The 22,407-nt window shown below is 33.6% G+C and overlaps 1 protein-coding gene across 12 annotated transcripts in view; it reads left to right on the forward strand.

Moving 5' to 3' along the window:
* The window catches only part of LOC123677093 (fat-like cadherin-related tumor suppressor homolog), a 439,236-nt gene that overhangs the window by 90,537 nt on the left and 326,292 nt on the right, over window positions 1-22,407 (forward strand). For all 12 annotated transcript variants that reach the window (XM_045613559.1, XM_045613562.1, XM_045613564.1 and 9 more), the window contains one exon: window positions 12,166-12,222. The gene's annotated coding sequence lies outside the window, so the exon portion shown is untranslated. The remainder of the gene's footprint in view (window positions 1-12,165; window positions 12,223-22,407) is intronic.

Below are 22,407 nucleotides of genomic sequence, written 5' to 3' on the forward strand. Positions count from 1 at the left end.
GTTTAAACGTGGTGAAATCAGCACCGAAGACGGTGAACGCGGTAGACGCCCAAAAGAAGCTATCACCAACAAAAAAATCAGAAAAGTTCACAAAATAATTCTGAATGATTGTAAAGTGAAGTTGATCGAGATAGCAGACGTTGTGAATATATCTTCTGAACGTGTACATCATATCATTCATGAATATTTGTACATGAGAAAGCTGTGTGAAAAATTGGAGCCGCGCGAGCTCATAATCGATCAGAAGCAACAACGTGTTAATGATTCTGAGCAGTGTTTGAAGCTGTTTATGCAATAAACCTGAATTTTGGCGTCGATATGTGACAATGGATGAAACATGGCTCCATCATTTCACTACGGAGTCCAATCGACAGTCAGCTGAGTGGACTGCACACGATGAACCGAATCCAAAGTGAGGAAAAACACAATTGTCAACTGGCAAGGTTATGACATCAGAATTCTGAGGAGGGCAACGTATAATATTCATTGATTACCTCCAAAAGGGGCAGACCATCAATAGCGATTATTATATAGCGTTATTGTATCGTTTAAAGGATGAAATCGTTAAAAACGGCCCCATTTGAAGAAAAAAAGGTGCTGTTTCATCGAGACAATGCGCCGTGTCACAAATCAATGAAATCAATGGCAAAATTGCATGAATTGGGCTTCGAATTTCCTCTGCATCCACCGTATTCGCCAGATCAGGCCGCCAGCGACTCTTTCCTGTTCTCAGACCTCAAAAGAATGCTCGCTGGAAAGAAATTAAGCGTCAGTGAAAAAGTAACCGCCGAAACTGAGGCCTATTTTGAGGCGAAAGACAAATCGTACTACAAAAATGGTTTCGAAAAGTTGGAAGATCGCTATAATCGCTGTGTCGACATCAAATGCAACTTTGTTGAATAATAAAATCGAATTTTGCCAAAAAAAATTTGTTTTACTATGGTACACCGTGGATTTCTCAATTGGCCTGTGATGCATACCAGCGAGTATAGAGAAAAAATACCAAACATGGTAATTCGGGGAAATCGGGTGTGGCAGTCAAGCTCTATAAGACCTATCTCATTTATTGTATCATCCTAGCTTTCGGTCATCGTTGTGACCATCTTCAGGGAGCTGAAATATTATATATTTAGTGAGACAAAACAACAACAAACATGACTCAAAACACTCCCAACAATTCGAGATGTTGAGGAGTTAATAGTTAAAAATGTTTCAAGGAATTGATTATTAATTTGGAAAACACGATTTTTCATTCAGTATTAGTTCTTAGGCATATTACTACAAAAATGGCATCGAAAAGTTGAAACATCGCTAAAATCGCTGTATCGCCATCGAAGGCAACTATGTCGAATAATAAGATCGAATTCTGCCAAAAAAAAAGTGTTTTACTATGGTAGACATCCAATAGGGATGTTGCTCCATACGAGTATAATAAAATCAAATAAATTTAGGTTTTTCACATTAAAGGCCGTTTTTAAAATACTAAAATAGTATTTTCATTATCTTATTTCTCGAATTCAATAAAATAAAATTGATTTGAATTGTGTTAATTCTTATCGACTAGCAGGTGACTGCGAACGCCAATCTAGGCAATTTGACGTCATGGCACTGAAACGTTTAGAACATAGACAAACTAATCTTATCTAGAACTAGTTTATCTATAGTTTAGAACATCAGGTGATATAATCAAACCGACTTGACTGTCAATATCAGCTGATATTAGTTCAGTTTGACAGACCATTAGCACGTGGTGATCATAGATAAACTAGTTAGTTTGTGTATGGTTGACTCTTTAATGCAGTTACGTTACCATAATACTGTGACACAATGGAGCGTTTCAGCAGAAATTTTGAAAACTTTTGTATTTAGGTATTTTTTATTGGTACTTTCTATATTTTTTCATGAAGATATTTTTTTTATAGAGCTCATCTACAAATTATAAGCAATTTCAAAATATGAGCAACATCCCTATTGGCCTGTTATGCGTACCAGCTGGTATACTACATCATAAATCGGACCTCAAAATCGAAGAAAAAATCCCAAACATGTTATTCACACAAACATTGTGGACATTGAGGATTTCATCGAAACTTGGGTGTTTCTTCAGCAATAAACTAACCGTAAATAATGAAGATGTATCGATAACGCCGTCCTGCTTGTTCTCGAAACGTATCCAGCGAAATAACCTGGAAATATTCACCGCCTTCTGTCAATAAAAACGTAACCGATCGTTGCCGGAAAGCCTGATTTGTTGTCTATGATTTTCCATCTCGCCGCACAAAGAGATATGTTCAATACAGTATGATGAATCGCTCCCTTTGTTGAGTTTTACTCGAAAAACCTGCGCGGTCGATTCATCAGGCCTGGATGAAATATTTCCGGCATTTTCGGGTCTCGACATCCCGCCATTGTATTCTTCCGGCATTGATGTAGTCTTATTCACCTCCCGGTTTCACATCAATTAATTTGAGTAATTAGAGTTCCTTAGGGAAGAATGTCGGGATTATGTGGTCGGTATGGGGATAACGTGACAATGGTGCGTTACTTTCGGACCGGTGCGAGTTTAATGCACCGCAATTCGTTCGTCCTGATATTGAATAGGAGTATTTTTCCATTGTTCGTTTGGATTTTTATATATTTACTTCCGTGCCGACCGTTTGTTTTAAAGTCGCCCCTTGAATTAATCTTGTTGACCGAGAAAAGGTTCGAAGTTCGGATTGCATCCAAACGTTGAGGGAAGTTGGAATTTATAATTCGGATCACGTGTTTACATTGAGTAACTTCTTCGGATCGGCGAGATAGATTTTGATGATCTTTTTGTGTTTCGGTGAGTTAACTCAGAAGTTAGCTCTGCAATTGAAAAAAATTGGATAATAAAATAATCATCTTCGATGTTTTCAGGACATATTGACAATTCAACGTAACTAAGAATTTAGCACTAACATCATAATGGGACGTCTATAAATATGGATCATATTCTTTTTTCGAGGTTAAGCAATTTATATTATGTTGACATCAGTTTGACATAATTAAGTTATATTGGTTTCCGTTTGAAGAACGAGATGGGATTACAACTGGACCGAAAAAATTGCTCCGTATTCGAAAATAAGTGAAAAATAGAATTTCTGTTGGCTTCGTTAGTTTTTCATATAGTGTAGAAAACCTGAGCAGAATGATTTGATGTTATTTTCACAGTTTGTAGGTTATTCGAGACTCTGATTCATACACAAAAATATTGTAGATATCCCCTACAATCGTTCCTCCCAGCAGAACCTTCAGGTAGGTACCCAGTAACAACAGCCAGAAGTTGTTTCCTGTAGGCTCTTCAATTACTCACATCCACAATCCACATAATACAGATATGCCACACATTTTTTATTGAATTCAGTTCTGCTGAACAAGATAACCATGCCTGTTTAACTTTAACAAATAATATGTGAACATGCGTTTTGTTGCTGTTGAAGTACAGTGGAGGGCAATATAAGAGAGGGAGTGGAGGGGTTATATACATCGTGCAGTTAGGCTTTGCACTGCCTCAAATAAAGAAAAGTGAAGACGACTCAATATCCTTTTCTAGATCAGTTTGAATGATCATAGTGATCTGCAGAAAAGACGTGGCAGGAATCCAAATAATCCAAAAACTACATTCTGTCATCCAAAACTTATCTCGTAAGCGACATGAGCTCGATGCATGGTAATCAAAAGTTTTTCGAATTGAAACTCAGGACTCAAAAAAAAAAACATCATTGATGAAATAAAATTCTACAAACCAATTCTTCAAACCTATACTTACAGAGTTAAGGAAATTCGAACAATCTAATGGTTACAGATTTGCAGATTTTCGAATAGTTTTCTAGTTTTGCTCTATCGATTCAAACAACTCGGAACAGTATTCACGAATAAATTCAGTTTCATCTGAAGAAAAAAATTGCATACATTATTCATGAGCTACTTTTGTAGCTACTTATTCCACCTATGTGTTTTACTTTCATGTTATTGTTTGTCTATCACTTGAAAAATTCAATATTATTGACACAATCATCAAGATATAGTTTCGTCATCATCTCTTAATATAATTCATCAATGGACACCTATCATTGAATCGTAAAAACCTGTGTTCCATTTGATGTATGAAACTTATTGAAGAAACTTTTTTCATACTTTTACGTTATTCAAATTTCAAGTAGCCTCAGCTGTCGTTCGAAATAACAAAAATTGAATTGAACTGATGAAATTCATGTATGACAATAAAATTCTTCGAGTGACATCATTGTTATTCTTGAAAAGAACAAACATAGTGCTGTCATCCCAATTATACAATCACAGTTTCTTTTCTAAAAATACCATTGACTAATGTTATTTTTAATATCTAATGAACCCAAAACATAGCCCTGAAAACCATAAATGTTTTTCACCTTTTACATCATCAATTTTTTTCATTTGGAATGAAGAGAATAAATAATTATTAATATACTTGTGTTAAAGTATAAAAGATTAATTTTGATATTTTGCTACATTAGAAATAGCACAAAGGGCGAGATCTATTGAAAGACAAGTTGGCAGTCTTTGTGAGATGTAAAAGTGAATTTTGTCTTTAACAACCAAGAAAAGTCATGAATGTTTTATTTATGACTAAGATGCCTAGAAACCCTAGTGTGTGTATTCGATTTTGTTTCATACATCTTGAGATAGTCCCCTGTTGTTTTGGCTAGAATTCACCACGTCTAAAATGTCAAGAATAAACGATGTAATCGCCATCTGAAACTCTAGGGATCTTTCGAAATCAAGTAGGCAGAAATCATAAAAAATCATAAAGGTGTTCTTAGCAGAATCAGATTTTAAATATTGATTTTGGCAGATAGTATATTTTTGTTCGAGACGATTAGATCAGAATTGTTAAAGAAAAGAGGGGAAAAACTCACATTGAATGTGAGCAAAGTTTTGATTCAGCTCTTGAAGTTTTAGTTTTGTATTTTACTCCGTTAAGAATTCTCCAAGTATAATAATATTATTCGGAGTATCAGTGAGTCAAAACCCAAAAAAAATTTATACTTCTTTTCAATTACAGTTTCTGTACGATCTTTCGCGAAAAACGTATGAAAACTTTTCGAATTGGTACAAAACGTCTAGTTGCTCTTCATTAATTCAAGAAACGAAAGTAATTAATCCCATCTCAACCTGAATACATTCACGTCGAGAGAATATTCAACTTATTCAGATAACTCACAGTGGGTAACATTTTAAACCTTTTAATCCCACAGAGCAAAATTCTGACATTAAATTATGCCTTCATGAAATTCCAAAAAGGATAATAATTGCCCGAATTTAAGCTATGCGATGAATGCTTCGCATTCATCTTGTTGAGATAAAAAAGGTAAATAGCTGCTCATTCAGCCCATACAATATTTCTTGAATTAGTGAATATGGTTGCTACACTTGCTCCGAGAAAATATAATTTCGTTTCTCATTACGAAACAATTCTTTTAGCAAAACCTCATTCGGGTTTTGCGTTTTGGATGTTCTAATTATTCTAGAACGGTGAATCTTAATCCTGAAAATGACAGGGAGGAACGCATTCAATTATTCATACAGAGTAATTTATTAACTCACCGAAAAACTGCCGTATGAAAGATTATGTATTTTACCAAAAAACGTTATTTTTTATTTATTCATTGCTCAAACAGATTATTTTTTATTTATTTATTTATTCCTCAAACAGATTACAGAATCTTTTTACATGAGAAACACAAAAAATCACTCAATCTATATCGGAGTTGAAGTATAGAAAAAATAAACCTCAAATTCAACTGAATCAAATTGAGTACGGAAACAGGGAGATTACAACATAGAAACATAATATGTGCGATTTCAAGTATTTATGGAAATAAAGTTCATCCATTTTATTTATATGATTTAGCAATAACAAAAAAGTATGCTTTTGAATAAACGTAAATACACTTGTCAGTTCACTGAACAGACTTCTTGCCATCATAATTTGAGAATGAATTTTTTGCACTCAAGAAATATTTCAATCATGATAAAACTTGAAAAATAATTGAATGTGTAATCAATTAACGAAAACTAGGACCAAAGGTGTTTCCGATGAATTTCATCTTGTAATTTTGTACATGAAACTATTTTCAAAAAAAAAATCATGCAAACACCATAAACTGACAAGTGGTATTTTTGTATCGTGTAAGGAGAATTAACTGTCAAATTTGTCTTCTCTCCGTCGAGTAGTGAGTCCATTATACATAACAGAATAATGCTGTCCATGAATTCTTTTTATATTTTTTCAGTACTCACAAATGAAATATTTCAACAATTTCTAAACGTTGTTGAAGCATATACATTTCCATGATTAATGGCATAACCCACTGAACACAAACAACATAAAAAAGTCGAAAAATAAAACACATTATCCGGATAGCAGTTTTTATTTCCAAGAAACTAAATCTTGTGAAATTCTTATCAAAACTGGTAACACAAAAATAGGGTTGTATTAGAACCATTGGCTTCCACTGATTGAAATGAGGATTATACTGAATTAGGTCAAAATTTGTCAGAAAATTTGATCTCTCTATGGTTGCGAAGTTTTTATTTTCATTTAGTTTTAAATTATATATGGCCTCTATTTTCGTTGCCTACCGTTGATACAAAATTTAAAGAGAATAATATGACGGATAATTTCTGAGATAACAACTTCATGAATCGAATTTTCGATCCAGTCGTTTTCGCAGAAACAAATTTCTGATGGCTTCGAACTTTTTGGGTGGTTCAATAATTTCGATGAGAAAATTTCAATTAACGATTAAAACCAAATAGCAAATTCAAGATTTGATGACTAACACAATTTAAACTTCTCACTTCGCGACTAAGATGCTGTGATCATCATGAATTACTGTATCATTATTTTACAACTAAATCTATAGATGTCACTTAGGCCGAACTTATATTTTTAGGGTTATCTATGAAACAAAATTTAAAATGGCAATACATTTCAATAATCGAATCTTCGACCGATGAAGACCCACTTGAGAATCCCAGCTTCGAATAATCTATCGCTTCTAATACATAATTCCAACCTCCTAGAGCTGTGTGGCGCTCTTTATCTCAGCACCTACGGCAAACAGGAAGGCCTCCTTTGATGTGGATACCTGAAATCGCGAAAACTCCACCACACTATCCGCTTCAAGTTCGTGTGAAACGACTTGTGCGGCTGAGTATTCTGTTTCCATCTCTCGAGCTTCTTGAAGCACGCCATCGAGTCGTAGATATTGTGTTACTGAGGGATTACGGAAAACGTTTGCGAGTTCTGTATGAAGTTTCGGCTGAAGGCTGACACCAAACCCAATCAGATCCGTATCGAATTTGCCTATTGTTTGCAGGAAGACTAGATGTCATTGATTCTCCACCTGTGTTTAATACTGAGGCTTCTGAGCAGGGAATATGAAACCAATCAGAAATATAAGAATTTAAATCGGACCGAAGTTGAGTAATCGAGCTTTCACGAGAGAGCTAGGATCTCTCGTTGATTTGGAGATTATCGTTTCATTATTGAGTTAGTTTTTGTTTGATTGAACCGTTAGAAATTCACTATGAGGTTTTGAATATTTCAACTGACTCAGGGCCGGGGTTAGGGATGAAACAGTGATGCATCCGTGTCAAGCGCCTTTATTTGAGAGGCGGCAATTCGGCCAATTGTCGCTTTTTCATAATTCATCCTTGATTGATGTGTCTCATTGCATAAATCATATAGATATGTTTTTTCTTTAATTTTCAAATTGTATCATCGCTCTTATCTCTCGCTGAAATAACTATCAAACCCATCTCAAACAATTCAATTTACGGATATTTTCATAAAAAAAATTCTGAATATTTTCTTCGAAGTAAAACCTGAAACCAGTGTTCAATCATTATAATTTACAAGTTGACGGTCATATTGAAGCTCGTATTGAAGTAATCAACATAAAAAATCAAATCCTTTGGGCGTTATTTAGGCGCCTAATGTTAAAAGCAAATTCTGCTTCGAAGGCATAAAGTTGATACATTATCCTTGTGTAGAATTAAGGTTGGAACATTTGTCTTAGCAGGGAAAATGGAGCGCTATCATGAGGTGAGTAGGGTAGCTGGAAAGCAGCGAATATTTCTCGAAAAGAGATAAATTGAGATGCTGAATTAACTATTAACTTCCAAGACCTTTATTGCTCCATAAATCCGTTGTACTGTGTATGAGATTTAATAGGTGGAAAGCATGAAAATACCGAAGTTTCAGCAAACCTACGTGTTCAAGGGTGAAACTTAATCGTATCATTTAGAACTATGAATAACTGAATAGTCTCAATACTTCTCAACTTTGAAAAAAATTATCTAGACAATATACAATATCGATATATTTTACATATAGGATTCTGGAAAAATATTGTTATGATTAATAATTATTGTGATATCCATATATTTTCATCATTTCTTCACAGATACAGAACATTTATGTTATTATGTCAAAATTCGCACAAGATGAATAATAATAATAATCATTATGTATTATTTGAAACTAATGAGGTTTCTACCAAAATAAAAACGACCCTATAGCTAACACTTTAGTTTTTTAATCAAATTCCAAACATGTGATTTCGATTTCAATTTTGAATGATATCTTGCCCGTCTATCATTCAACTTTCTTGAAGGGAACTAAAACAAAATGCCCACGATTAGATGAAAATTTATTCGTTACATAAAACCAATTTCTTTCCGTTATTTAGGTTTGCATATACTTTGAAATGAACACAGCAGGGGCCTCATTATCAGTCTTTCATAATTTCATTTTGAAATTAAGTATATTTACATATATTTTGTGATAACAGAAGAAAGTAACAACTATACGGGTGCAAATTATACAGCAGTATATTTCACTTCATTCAAATTCAGTTTTTCATATCAACATGGCTTATGTTTAGTACCTATATGTGTTACTAACCGTAAATTGATGCATTATTTTATAGAGCGATATAAGGAGTAGTGTTGTTCGATAAGAAAAATTGTAGTCACATAAACACTTGATAACTTCTTGAAAAAAACAGTAAACATTGCTCTGACTGATAAGTTATAGTTTGATTACTTTCTTCGATAAGGCTAAATTTATTGTGATTGTGCCTCGAATCTGAACATGAACGTTAAATTTGAACAAGAAGCTTCTCGACCTTTTTCATGTGCCAAATATCCTGAAAATCTGTATACAATACTGTTCAGTTTAAATTAAATATTTGAGATTCGATATGTGATATTTTATGAAACACGTTTGATGACTTGGATAAATGTTTTCAGCATCAGAGGTTTCATTTCGATTGAAGAAGACGAGCATATTTTCAGGAGAATCAATGAATGTCAATTTCATTGTAAAGAAGAAGTTAAAGATTGAGAATAATCCCTAGATATCTGAGATCGATACATATATATTTTGTGATTCCTTGAGCAATTCTCTAATTTGTTTAACATTATTGTATTATTATTATCATTTTCTTGAATTTATAGACGAATTATGAGTTCTAAAAAATGAATTGCAATTGCAGTAAAAAACTTACAAAGTATAGATATGTTCTTCATCGTGTTGACCCGATTGAATCCTAAATTTGAAAACAAAAGCGGGATCTTAATCTTGTGATGAAAAGATTGTTATCCGACAAATCCTCTTCGAATCCCAAATGTGCAAGCAGCCATTATCACCGGAAAAAGAAGAAGTACAGTAATACATTCCAATTCTCATGCGAACGGTGAGTTTGTTTTATGCTTCAATGGTTTCCCTCTTACCTCTTCCGATAAACGAATGTTTTCTTATGTTTCCATATGCCAGTACATAGTAATCGAAGAGACAGCTCATGAAAACATACTGGATACGAAAAACATCGATTCTCCCAGTTCTGAGATATCATTTTCTCTTTTCCAATTCCAGTTTCAATTTTGCTCGGAATCCGAGATTCGACAGTGAATTTTATGAGCAATCAGAAATGGCAATCCTACCTCCAATCTCGAGTGAACCTAGGTCTCTATCTATTCCACATATTTCCTGGTCCCTCTCGTATAGAAGGAATGAGTACAAATGGAAAATGACTCAACTGGGGTTCTATGAACTCGTCACAGCTAATTTGGTCACTTTCATCGTAGATTTGCTCCGCTTGAAACTGCAAAATAGATGAAAAAAATTTGAATGTTCTCTTCATGAAATTTTCGTACAACATGGAGAGAAATTTTGGATTGCAAATGGTGATTCTAGTGTAGAAGCGCTGTGAATCTAATATCATTTGAGACTTTTTTGTAGTCACTTGATGAAGCAGAATTGTTGTTACTGAAATGAAAAGGTTTCATTTTACGATATTCTGTTTGAATTTTTTATTGTTCTGACAATGCTATATACAGGATGTCCCAAATTCCATTCTCTCTGAAAGCATCGCGAGAACTATAAGACTATAAGGGAGAAAATCTTGAAGGACCCCCATCTCATTTTTCGAAATAATAAAGTATGAGAAAGCAGATCATAGATATAGTGTCTGAAAAATTAATGTTCCGAATATTTCGCTATATCTTGTATTTTCTTCGAGATATTCGAACAATTTTGAAACTTTTATTTTGCAGTAATTTTTAATGTTTAATGTTAACATGATTTTCATAACAATCCATAGAAATTAATTATCATTTAGAGATATTCAGGCTAGTTGGTGTTTCTTGAATGGGACACAAATTTCTCAACGTTGTTTCTTAGCCGCAGATTTTTCAAAAATGTTATGCCTCATTTCGAGGTTGAATTCCTTCCGTGTCCATTGTATACTTTCAGAGATATAGAGGAGAATTGGAGTTTTTCAAAGGCACTCTTGTCGAAAAAACTAAATATCTTTGAAACTGAAATTTTTGAAAAATCGATAATGAGATGCTTTTCGACAAATTAGACTTCAAATGGTGAGACATATTGGAAAATTGTTTTGAATGTTCAATGATTCTTTTTTCGTTTTTGTGAAATATTCATGAATACATATAATATTTTCTATTGCCCTTTATTCTTTGATTTTTTCGACTTCCTCCCAAAAATCTTGATCCCCCTTTGAAAAATTCTGGTCTCTCCTTATCCTCCTTATTTTTGAAGCTTGCGTCGCCACTGATCTTGAATTTTTCCTATAACATTATTTCATTACTGATTGACAATACAGCTTGTTCTTAAATTTAGAGCGCGAATATATTGCCGTAATTGGAATTCACGTTTCGGTCGTCTGTAATATTTCCCTAGGTCATATAAATTGCCTTTTATTTTTATTGTACCCAATCTGGCACAACTGTTGCCAAGCTGCTGACATTTATTACGGCTCCTAAAAGCCATTCATATTGCCTACGAACTAGCATGAATCTTTGGTTCCTGTCCAGACTGAAGATCTATTCATTATGTACCGGCAAATGAAACTACAAATTCTGTATTTGCTAACCATTAATTTTCCAAATAACCTTGAATACACACTCAATGTTTTCTAAGAAAAAAAACAAATTGGATTACCTATATTAAAATCAATGGGGATATTTTATCAATAATTTTTATCCATCCATATTTCCATCAGATAATATTAATTTTTGAAATTGTAGAAAAAAAATTGAAAAGTGATGTTTTTACACATTTCTGATATTGTATAGAGGGTGTTTTCAGAGGTGAATCTTAATTTTTTTGGAACAACTTCTATGGTTATCAATCTGCTGACATCATGTGACTACAAAAACTAAAATATCTCGAAATTTTCTCAATTTTCTGTATTTGAGTAGGAGTACATTTTTCATGTAATTTTCTTCGCTCCATCGAATGCTTTTATTTTTTCACCAAAACGAACACAACTAAAGATGTTGTCCTAAAAAAATGATAACTCACCTTCTGAAAACACCCTTTATAACAATATCAGAAATGTAGAAGTGTAATGAAAAAATGTATTTCAACAATTTAATTTAATTTCGTGAGAATCATCTGACGGTAGCGTCATCTGGTTCGAGAATCATTCCGCAAAACTACCGTTTTATACTATATAATCTATATGAAATGCTCTTGTGATACTTCCTATTTAAAACATATTATTATGATTATAAAAATATTTATTCGAGTAAAAACATCTGAAATTATTAAAAAAAAATTTTTTTCAGGTGGACATACTTCCCCCACTTAGATATTAATCAAAAAATTCGAGAAGGAAAGAAGAGGTGAGTAAAAGCTCAAGTAATCAGAATTTGTGTGATTTTTATGAACAGACCTCATACTGATTATAGAATGGTCAATTTTTATTCTTAGAGATATTGAAATTATATTAGAAACATGATCTGAACTGAAGCAACCAGAATTGAATAAATGTTATCTTTAGTCTGATTTCTCAGCGCTATTAGATTCCAGTGAGCTCGACACGTGTGATTTTGTCCAACATTAACTAACAAATAAAAGCAATTCATGTCTGATCTGTTTTATGATTTATAGACTGGCTTACGTCAATCTCTGAATGGGCTTCTTCAGTAGATGTGATGTCAAATTTATAACGCTATTTGGTATTGTGGCACTTAAGGACTGTGATAGATATCCATATCCAAGGCGATATAATATCTTGATCTTTGAAACCTATCTCACTGAGATGATTCCATTCGTTACCCTACGAAATAAATCATGTTATTGAAGTCATATGTGGTAGACAAACAAATAATATCCTTCGAGAATTACTCAAACTTCTCACCGACCTCTTTGCCTTAAGATTCTTTCATCATCCTTCAAAAGCATTATATACTCTCCATTATGTGTTGTACTGCTGGAGTAGTTCTTGAAAAAACAGATCCAGAAAATGTTTTGCTCGATACTCGATGTTTATGAAAATTAACTGCATCATTCAAATTTTTTTAGTTTTGAAATTATTGGTAGTATGAATTAACAGAATGATCGAAAAGCATGGCCTGCAGTTTCCTCAGTTTCGATTGATTTATCTCCTAAGTTACTAAGGTAGACGGAATATCCTATGTTATTACTACCATTGATTAAATATATAAATAAATAAATAATAAATATGAAAATAAATATATAAATAAATGAATAAATTAAATATATAAAATATTTGTAGTTATATGTCTAATAGTATCGAATTTAATTGAATCTTGAACCTGGCCAAATTGATTGAACTTATTACATTATTACATACACCTTTCAATCAGACGGAGTACATCAAATTTGATACTATCTAATTTGGCAACACTACCTAACTCAGAATCCATTTCTCAGCATTTCATTTTGTTTGATTCAGGGCGAATACTTACTTCGAAAGAATTCGACTAGTCATAACTAACAATCTCAAGAACGAAAGTTGGAATGAATATGTGGGCTTATCCAATTGTCTCTTCTATTTATTTTTAACTCCGAAAGTTTATACATCATCGTATAGATATTCTTCACATTCATAGGAGAAACAGAGAGACCTCTTGCTCGTAATGGTGATTCATGTAAATTTTACATGAGAGAACTTTGGGTCTGCTTATCATACTTTATTGCCGTTTATTGCAGTATGAATTGCTCGGCAAGTTTCCTTGGTTGCCAGGAAGAATTTTATGTTGTGCTTAAAATTCTCGCCGACTATACTCCACAAAATGTTATGCTCTTCGTAATATGATTATGGGGTAAATATTTTCGTTATGAAGTTGGAGCCAGCCAATTAAATAACTCATAATTCCTTACTACAATTCATTCACTTATATTATATGTTCACTGAATTAGTTACGTCCAACACATTAGGTAAAATTTATACAGAATATCAATCTGAAATTGGAATGTTGAATTTTAGTTTGAGAGGAATTGGGAAGAATCCTCCAAATTCATACTGGACTTTTTTCATTAAATTGCATAATTCATCTCAACATAATCGGGCTAAGGGTTCTATAAATATGGTCGTTTGAAATTTTATTCTCTTCATTTTGATTTTGAAACCAGCATCTCTATCGAATTTAAAATTATACAGGATGTTTCCTAATTGAATGTCAATATTTATGGGGGAATTTTTGGGCTCACACTTTATATGAACATATGTCCTAAACGTGTTACCTTTTGAGATACAGTGTGGTACAGTTTTCAGAAATTATTTATTGTTAATATATGCAATACTGCTTCAATTATTTTAATGAAATTTGTCATACATGTATTATGAATCAAGAGGCATTCTTGAATGTATTGTTTTTCAATTTCCACCAGTGGCGTTCGTATGTGATTTTACCTGCCTATTTTGGCAGACATTGATGGTACGCCACAGATTTTTCCTGAAATAAAAATTATTTTTGAAATTCCCAACCATTTCTTTCCAAAGTTGATCATTTGACTCCGATGCCCTAATCAAAGGAAACATTCCCATAAATACAAAACACAGTCACAAATAAATTTGAGGAATATTTATGGAGTTTTGCCTCACCAAGAGATTTTTTGAAGATCTTGAAGGAATATATGGAATTGATATTTTGTATATGATTCTGTATATAATGTATCTTAAACGTAGGAAATTTGACAATTGCCATGAGGAAGGATGTGCTTAATATCTTCTTCCGTCGAAGTTGATTTCTCACAGGACCAACTCATTTCTAGAGCATCCACTTCTAAAAATGACTAGATGGAGGGAGTATACGCAATTTTTACATGTCTCCAAGATGGTTGGACAACGTTGTCGGATTGTGATATATTTACAAATTCACAATTTTAATATATCGTTATGAATGTATATTATATTGAATTATTTGAGTGATTCCCGATTAAATATGCAAATTTGTATATTTGGATTCGGATATTTTTCCTAATTGTCGAATTAATTATAAGCAAAAATATTTATTATTTTCTGTATCTACCTGTTGAAATCCAAGGTTTGGCAACTTCTGCTCTCCCAGTGTCATCGGTGGTTTCACGTCGTTAGGCTCGCTTGAAGTTTGTTTTCTGAATTTCTGATATATTTAGGTATTCACTATGGGACTGAAAATGACATATGCTCCTTGTATCTATGTTTACTACTCTGACTACACTAAACTGCAAACTACATACTGATGTATGTAGGTGCAACTCATTTCTCGAAGGGCAGCCTATACATTTTCAGGTCAGACAATTCCGAATCAATAATTTCGTCGAACAAGGAAAGTTCCTCGAAATATCTTCAGTCTGAAAGAATTAAAGGGCGTTTTTTCCTTCAACTTTCTTCGAAGTAGGTCGAAATAACTATGCACTGTCTCGGTGTGTTTTGGCGTAAATCGGGGAGTGTATTCTCGGTTCGATGAGCCAACTTCTGCAGAGAAGTCGTTGTGAAGAGTTTATGAATTATTCCGCTTCCTGGTATTTCGCTGCCTAATTTATATTCTGATTAATGAACTGTTTGTTTCGAAAGTAAACTTATTTAGTATTCTGACTTTTATACTTCACTCTAGTCGAATTATATTTAATCTTTACAGTTTTCTCAGGATAAATAGGAACTCGTTTCTGGCGTTCTTTTTTTTTGTGTTGGAAGAAACTTAATAAATTCATAAGATTTGCGATTATGAAAGAAAGCCGAATTATTCTTGTGTAGATATCCTCAAGTTTCATTTCATTTCCTCAATTTACAAGGAGCAGCAAAAAAAATACTGGTAACACACTCAGGGCCGTCGATGGGGTGGAGATAGGGTAGGCGGTCGCCAGCAACAACAGGAAGGAATACCGACCAATTCAATTAACATCAAAAATCATCAAAGCTGCCGCATTATGCCAGAAGTCCCTTAGACCCCTTATAGTGCAGTTAAAGAGTTATTGACGCTAAGAACAACACATGCACTTATCAGGCTTGACGGCGTTCGTTCTCCTAAACGTTGCCGAATTTCATTGCCACTTGGGGCGGCTTGTTTCTTTTCATTTCTCCGATCAGAATATTAATTCCTCAAAATGAAATGCAAAATATACGAGAAAGGATTTCATTTCACCATATCCAACTTATCACTCTTAAGAAATCTAAGAAGTTTTATTATTTCATACCACATTCCATTATATTATTATATTTTTCATTTTTATATCAAATTAAATAATGTTGGGCGTAGCCGTAGGCCCATTTGAATTTAAAATAATGGTTCATCCGCATTATCCAATTGTTTCACTTGATCTTTTCAAAGAAAAAAAAATGTTCAAGGACCCGCTCTTGAGGGGCAGCAAATGATGGAGGACGGCATTATCTGATTTTCCCGGATTCTTGGAAGAATTAATTGAATATTTTTGATTTTTTTTTATCGAATTCACTTATCTAATTGAATTATAAATAAACTGTTAGTAAATTTTGAGCTCACACAAATTTTTTGCTATACATTCAATACAGTTCAAAGTATTTCCCATTTTTGTGAAGAAAATATACTTCCACTATGAAGTTGTTCAATAAAAGGACACATCCATAACCCTACTTTATAACGAACGTTCATTAATATTTGTGGTCACGAGTGCTGTGGAGAAATTGGAGTGGATTTTCTGTGTAGCGCTTAGCTTGAACTATATCACTAACATTTGTTTACGTACTTCTAGTCTGGGAACTATATGTGGTACAAGCTAAGCTACTTGTAATCACAGAAAATCCACACTTATTTCTCCACAGCAATCTTGACCACGAATTTCAATAAACGCTCGTTATATTTTTTGCTTTGCGTCGAATATAATAAAACAACATAATTTCTCTAAACTTTTTATTTTAGAAAACAATTGTTTCGCTGACACTGTTGCTTCTTCAGGTTAATTGTATATTATATACGGAACATATCTTGTAGACAAACTTATGTAGATAATAAAATTTGGAGGCTGATCGAAAAATACATGAAAACTAAACAAAACGTGAAAAACTTAAAAGGTACATTCGGCATTTGCGGCCTGCTATTTCTAAACGGAAGATCCAAATCGGAAGGTATGCGACAATGATAATGGTTTGGTTTTGCATCTGTTTGTTCGATCGAAGGAATATTTTGTGAATTATACCACTTTTATTTTGCATATGGAGAATTTCGAAATTTTTATTGAAGATATGGTCTCATTTTTCAATTGATACAAATAGTGTATGTTGAAATCTAGCAACGATCGCGTCACGAACAAGAGTTTTTAAGCTTAAAGTGTGTTTTCTACATATTCCATGTAAGAATTTGCATAACAAACGTGAGGCTTCATCTCTTTATCAACAAAAACTAACGAAATCCATTTCTTTATTCTTGATTTGCATTTCATTAACAACATATACGCCAGTGGTACAAATATTCAATCGAATATCCTAAATGTTCACGTCCTAAATTTTGTAAATTTGTCTTCTATGGAGGTTTGATACAGTTAATTTCACCTAAAAAGAAATGTTTTAAACTGAAATGCAAAAGCAAAAAGTTTTGTGTTTAATGACTTCGATCCTGAGGACTAAAATGAAAAAGATCAATCAGAAAATGGAGTGCCGTTCAGCCTGTGCAGTAAAATAAAAATGTTTACTTGCGAATTTTGTAGCAATTAGGTAGTGTTATGATAATAAAAGATTGATTTCTTATTATTGCTTGTACCTCATTCCTTAATGTATCAAACCTCCTTTTTAGTGTATCAAGCCTCCCATGTATAGGGAGGTTTGAGCCACTTTGAACCGACAATTTTAAGAACTCAATCAAGGTTGAAATTTATATCTTCAGTTATTAAAAATTGCTGAACGTTTAAGCGAAGTTCTTAAATTTCACTCTGACATAATAGGATTGGTAAATGTTAAACACATATTTTTTATCAACAATTTTGTAAAATATGTATCAACCCTCTTCAGTCTTCCCTACTATCAGAAGTAAAACTCCTCTTGTGTAAACTATTTTGTTTTATTTAATTTGATAATGGATTTCCATAATGTAAAGATCCATTAAACGCTTTGAATGTTTCAGAAATTGCAAACTAACCGGAAGTACTAATAACAATACGCCAGCACTAACCTATATAACATAATATCAAACTCATTTCTTAGTAATCACGCATCCAACTAAAACCAAACAGGATCTAAAGATGTAATACATTGCATAATCCGATTTCCTCTTCATAGAAGCCGAACGAAAGCTAAATTTCCGGGATTAAAACACAGGGCGAGTCCGATTAATTAAATTCCTACCCCCGTAGAGTGGGGTGCAGATAACCATCTAAAATTCACATTCGAATGCATAACATTTGCATACGTAATGCCATATCTACCACTCAATTCATTTTCAGAATACACATTTGTAAGTAATCAATTACGTGAATAATCGTGAGGGTGAGTTACTATCGCACATCTCTCGATTTGTTCAGTAGTGGCTGTTTGTTAAGGGCTAATGGGAGTTTGATTGATTTTTATGGTGGTGGAATTTTGTAGTTATTTTTTTAGAGTTTTCGATAGGCATTCGATAAAGTTATTGTATTTTGAGAATTTGATATCCGTTTCGATATGCATGGCCGGCTTTAGGGGTGAAACAGTGAAGCGCCTCTATTTGAGGGGCGGCAATTCGGCGTAGTTGCACGTCTTTTTCATCTTCCATTTAATGAATCTTGAAGACGCGATTTCCTAAGTTTTCCGAGATTTAGTAGGTAATAATTTTTGAGGAGCTACTTTCGCTGATTCTACTCAATCGGAATTAGACATTCTTCAACTTCATAGTACTCAAAATAACTATACTAAAGAATCAGTAAGTTCGTGTTAGGAGGCAGCACAGCCTCGAGCTAAAAACTAATAATGTTTCCCTTGTATAATAAATAACTTAGTATTTCATTCGAAGTGCATTAGGTGAAGCTGAAACCATTGACTTGGAGAACTGAGTATTGAGGTACTTCTATGGTCAATGCTTGAAGTCAAGAGGTTGGTGCATTGAAACCTGTAGTGTCTTAGTTTCTGCAAAAGTCCTCACAAAAGTGACGTTTATATGCGTGATAGGGTGATCACCCCTCTATATATTGACCTTGCCCAACGTTGGCCTTGAACGGAACGCAGAGAATCATTTCGAATTTTTTGATAAGTAAAAGTTTCCTTAGTAGACAAAAAATGTTCTCAGAGAAACTAAACACCACAGATAATAGAAATATGTGCTTCATATCACTTCTCCTGCCTGTCTCCATCTTTATGAAATTTGTTATTGATATTCTTATTTGATCATAACTTGCGTTATACTAGTTCGATTCTGATGATAATTGAAATGAATTTAGGTGAGGCCATGAGAAGTTCTAGAGGAATTTCGGCTCTCCTGAATGCGCATTGTACAACCGCAAATGTAAATTTCTTCAACTGAAATCGTATATTTCACGTTCTTGTTAGAACTGAATTTCATCAAAAAAGGATAATCCAATTTAGCAATTTACTTCGGACTTTATAATTTCTATATTTGAGGATTATCGTCTGATTATTTTCAATTACTCGAATTCTAGACCAGATCCTTCTTTATACGGAAAAATTTTCTATAAACAAAAAAATTCATATGTCAAATACCTACAAGGTGTCTCAAAAGGGTGTTTATATTCGTTTAATTTACTGCGTGAACGCAACGATTCGGTGAGGCGTGGAGTATATGCCAATCAGTTGACAAGATATTGGGAATTTATTCGCTTTGAAGCGTTTCTCGGGAGCGGATCCCGCGTTGTGCGTATGCGAATTTCACAAAAATGGTCATTTTGTCACTTTAGAGCAAAAAAATTCATCCAATATTCTAGGTTATCGTCACCCAAATGATGCACCAAGTATTTCGCCCATTCGGAAGTGGTTAAAAAAATTTGAGGAGACCGGTTCAACGTCAGATAAACCAAAACTTAGGCACTGAAGGTATTTGAGAACGTGATGATCCCGACTTCTCCATTCGGAAGTATGCAAGTTCTTTGAATATGCATAGATCATCGCTTCACGACATTTTGTACCAATATGAAGATGCTATAATCAAAGACCATGATTGCAGCAGGATGAAGCAACTTCACACACGTCCAGGTGTCTCTGCCTCGAGCTAATAAAATTGTTCTAGGCAAATTGTAATAAACTCCAGGTCCTGGCTTTTGCCTGTAAGGTTTCCCTAAATCTAAGTTTACGTTAGTAAACCAACTTCCCTAGCCCAGTTGAAACGAAATATTCGTCATGCTGTCATGTCATCAGGGATTTCAGTGTTGGATTGAATGGGTGTCGTGAACTCGAAGGTTAATATTTGGACAACATTTTGCTCAATACGATTTGATCCACTTCAAAAACTTCTTATTTGAATAAAACCAAGTGAATGGACTTAAATTTTTCCTGGACGATTGTATAGGTTCATTAATGGAAATAACGGAAATCTCCATCAAACTTAAAATAAATTTTCATGTGTTGGTATTGTGATTCTTCGATAGAATTAAATTTTTAATAGCCTGAATACCTTTTGAATGTGATTGTCTTTTCTTTCATGCCGTGTGTGATCTCATTAAAAGTTGGATAAATCATTTACGCTATGAGGATATAATTGGCTGTCGTTGTTCGAGGATGTTCCACATAATTTAAATTGAGAGGGATCAGAGCACCCGTGAAGGTCTGGAGTTTATTACACCTGGACACGGTATAGCACGCTACTTTCTGATTTTTTTAATCGTAACTTCCTGTTGCGTCAAAAATTGCCGCTGATTTACAACCACCTTGGCAGAGATCATTTTGCATAATACCAATAAGTGTCGGTTGCTCGCAGTTGTTTATAACCCTTCGGCATGCGAACTTGGAACGCCAATCCTTCAACACACCCAAAGTGATATGGAAAAGTTTTATGGAAAGTCGAAACTGAGGGAAATGTCCGACACAGAAGTTATGTTCCCTAATTTCTATTTGATATGTTATGTTAGGTTTGACCTCAGAGTAATAAACATACGTACGTCATTTTCAGTAAGCAAATTTTGTCTCCAACATGAACTGTCAAATTTGACATGAGGTGTGCGGAAATGAAAACGATATTTCACTCAATTCGCGAGTTTCTCCACAAAGAACGCACTTCTTATGTCCCATACGTTTCATATTAACTCAAAATATATTGAAATAAATACCTTAATATATCAGACACTCACAAAACAAACCTCAAGCGCGCCAAACGACGTGAAACAACCGATGACATTAGGAGAGCAAAAGCTGCCAAACCTTGGATTTCAGCAGGTAGATACAGAAAATAATAAATATTCTGCTTATTATAAATTCGACAATTAGGAAAAATATCGGATTCCAAATATTGAAATTTGCATGTTCAATCGAAAATCATTCAAATAAACATATTTCATTCAATATAATATACATTCATAATATTATAGTAAAATTGTGGATTTCAAAATATCACAATCCGGTAACGTAATCTAACCATGTTGGGGACATGCAAAAATTGCTTACACATCCTCTATCTATGTTTATGACCCTATGGGTTTGACGTCTGATAAATAAATGAGAAATTTGTGAAATAAAAACAAGCTGAAATTTCCACCGCTTGTATTCTGGACAGTATGCTCTCCTAGGTGAGAAACTAAAGCATTATGTGAAGTATGTAGTGTTTCTCAATGCAATTTTATTGAAAGCTTTTTCCTAATAAATACTAGGTACTGAATAATATTTTTACTACTCTAAGATGACTAGAACATTATCTTTATTGTACGGAATTCATTATTATTCTTCTCCATATAGTTCTTTCCCGCAATAATTGAAATATGCATCACTAGACTGAACATAATTAGTGTGTTCGTTATGAAAGGATTATGACATGCAAATACCAAGATAATAGGCTAACAGTATATCTGTTTCTGTTCTTAGTTGGATAGTGATTTACAAGATTATAGGAATGATGAGAATGAAGTTCAAGGCGGACAATTAGAATAAGATAAAAACACTGCAAATTTTACACTATGATTAATTTTTTCTTTGTAGAATAATTGGAATAATTAAAATGAGCGGTTGTTAAACACATAAAGAAACACCTTGAATCGCAAGGGTGGTTTGCAATTGTATGGCCTAAATCCCTCATGGTTCTTGATTGCGTAAGGCCGTTTTTTTCAATTAATTTTTGGATTGTATGAAACGTGAACTCTGAAAATTTCAGGGGAGGGGACAGGATATTGACGACATCGAATATATGACCTTCAAGTTGATATAAGAATTTGGTAAATGGGGATTGGAGGTGAACGTCGATAAGCCATTAGAGGACAACAACAGGATTTGCAACAAGTAACAGGGAAGACTATGAAACATTGCAGTATATATAAATATCTAGGAATCAAGATATACAACATGCGAACAATGGACGAAGCAATATCCGACAGAAACGTCCAGAAAAGAAGATCAATTACAATGCTGAACATTATATTATGGGACAAAAAAATCAATATCAATAAAAAGAAGATTATTCAGAACTCTATGGTTAAGAGCT

Source organism: Harmonia axyridis, chromosome 3 (genome assembly GCF_914767665.1).
Source record: "Harmonia axyridis chromosome 3, icHarAxyr1.1, whole genome shotgun sequence".
Lineage (NCBI taxonomy): Eukaryota > Metazoa > Arthropoda > Insecta > Coleoptera > Coccinellidae > Harmonia > Harmonia axyridis.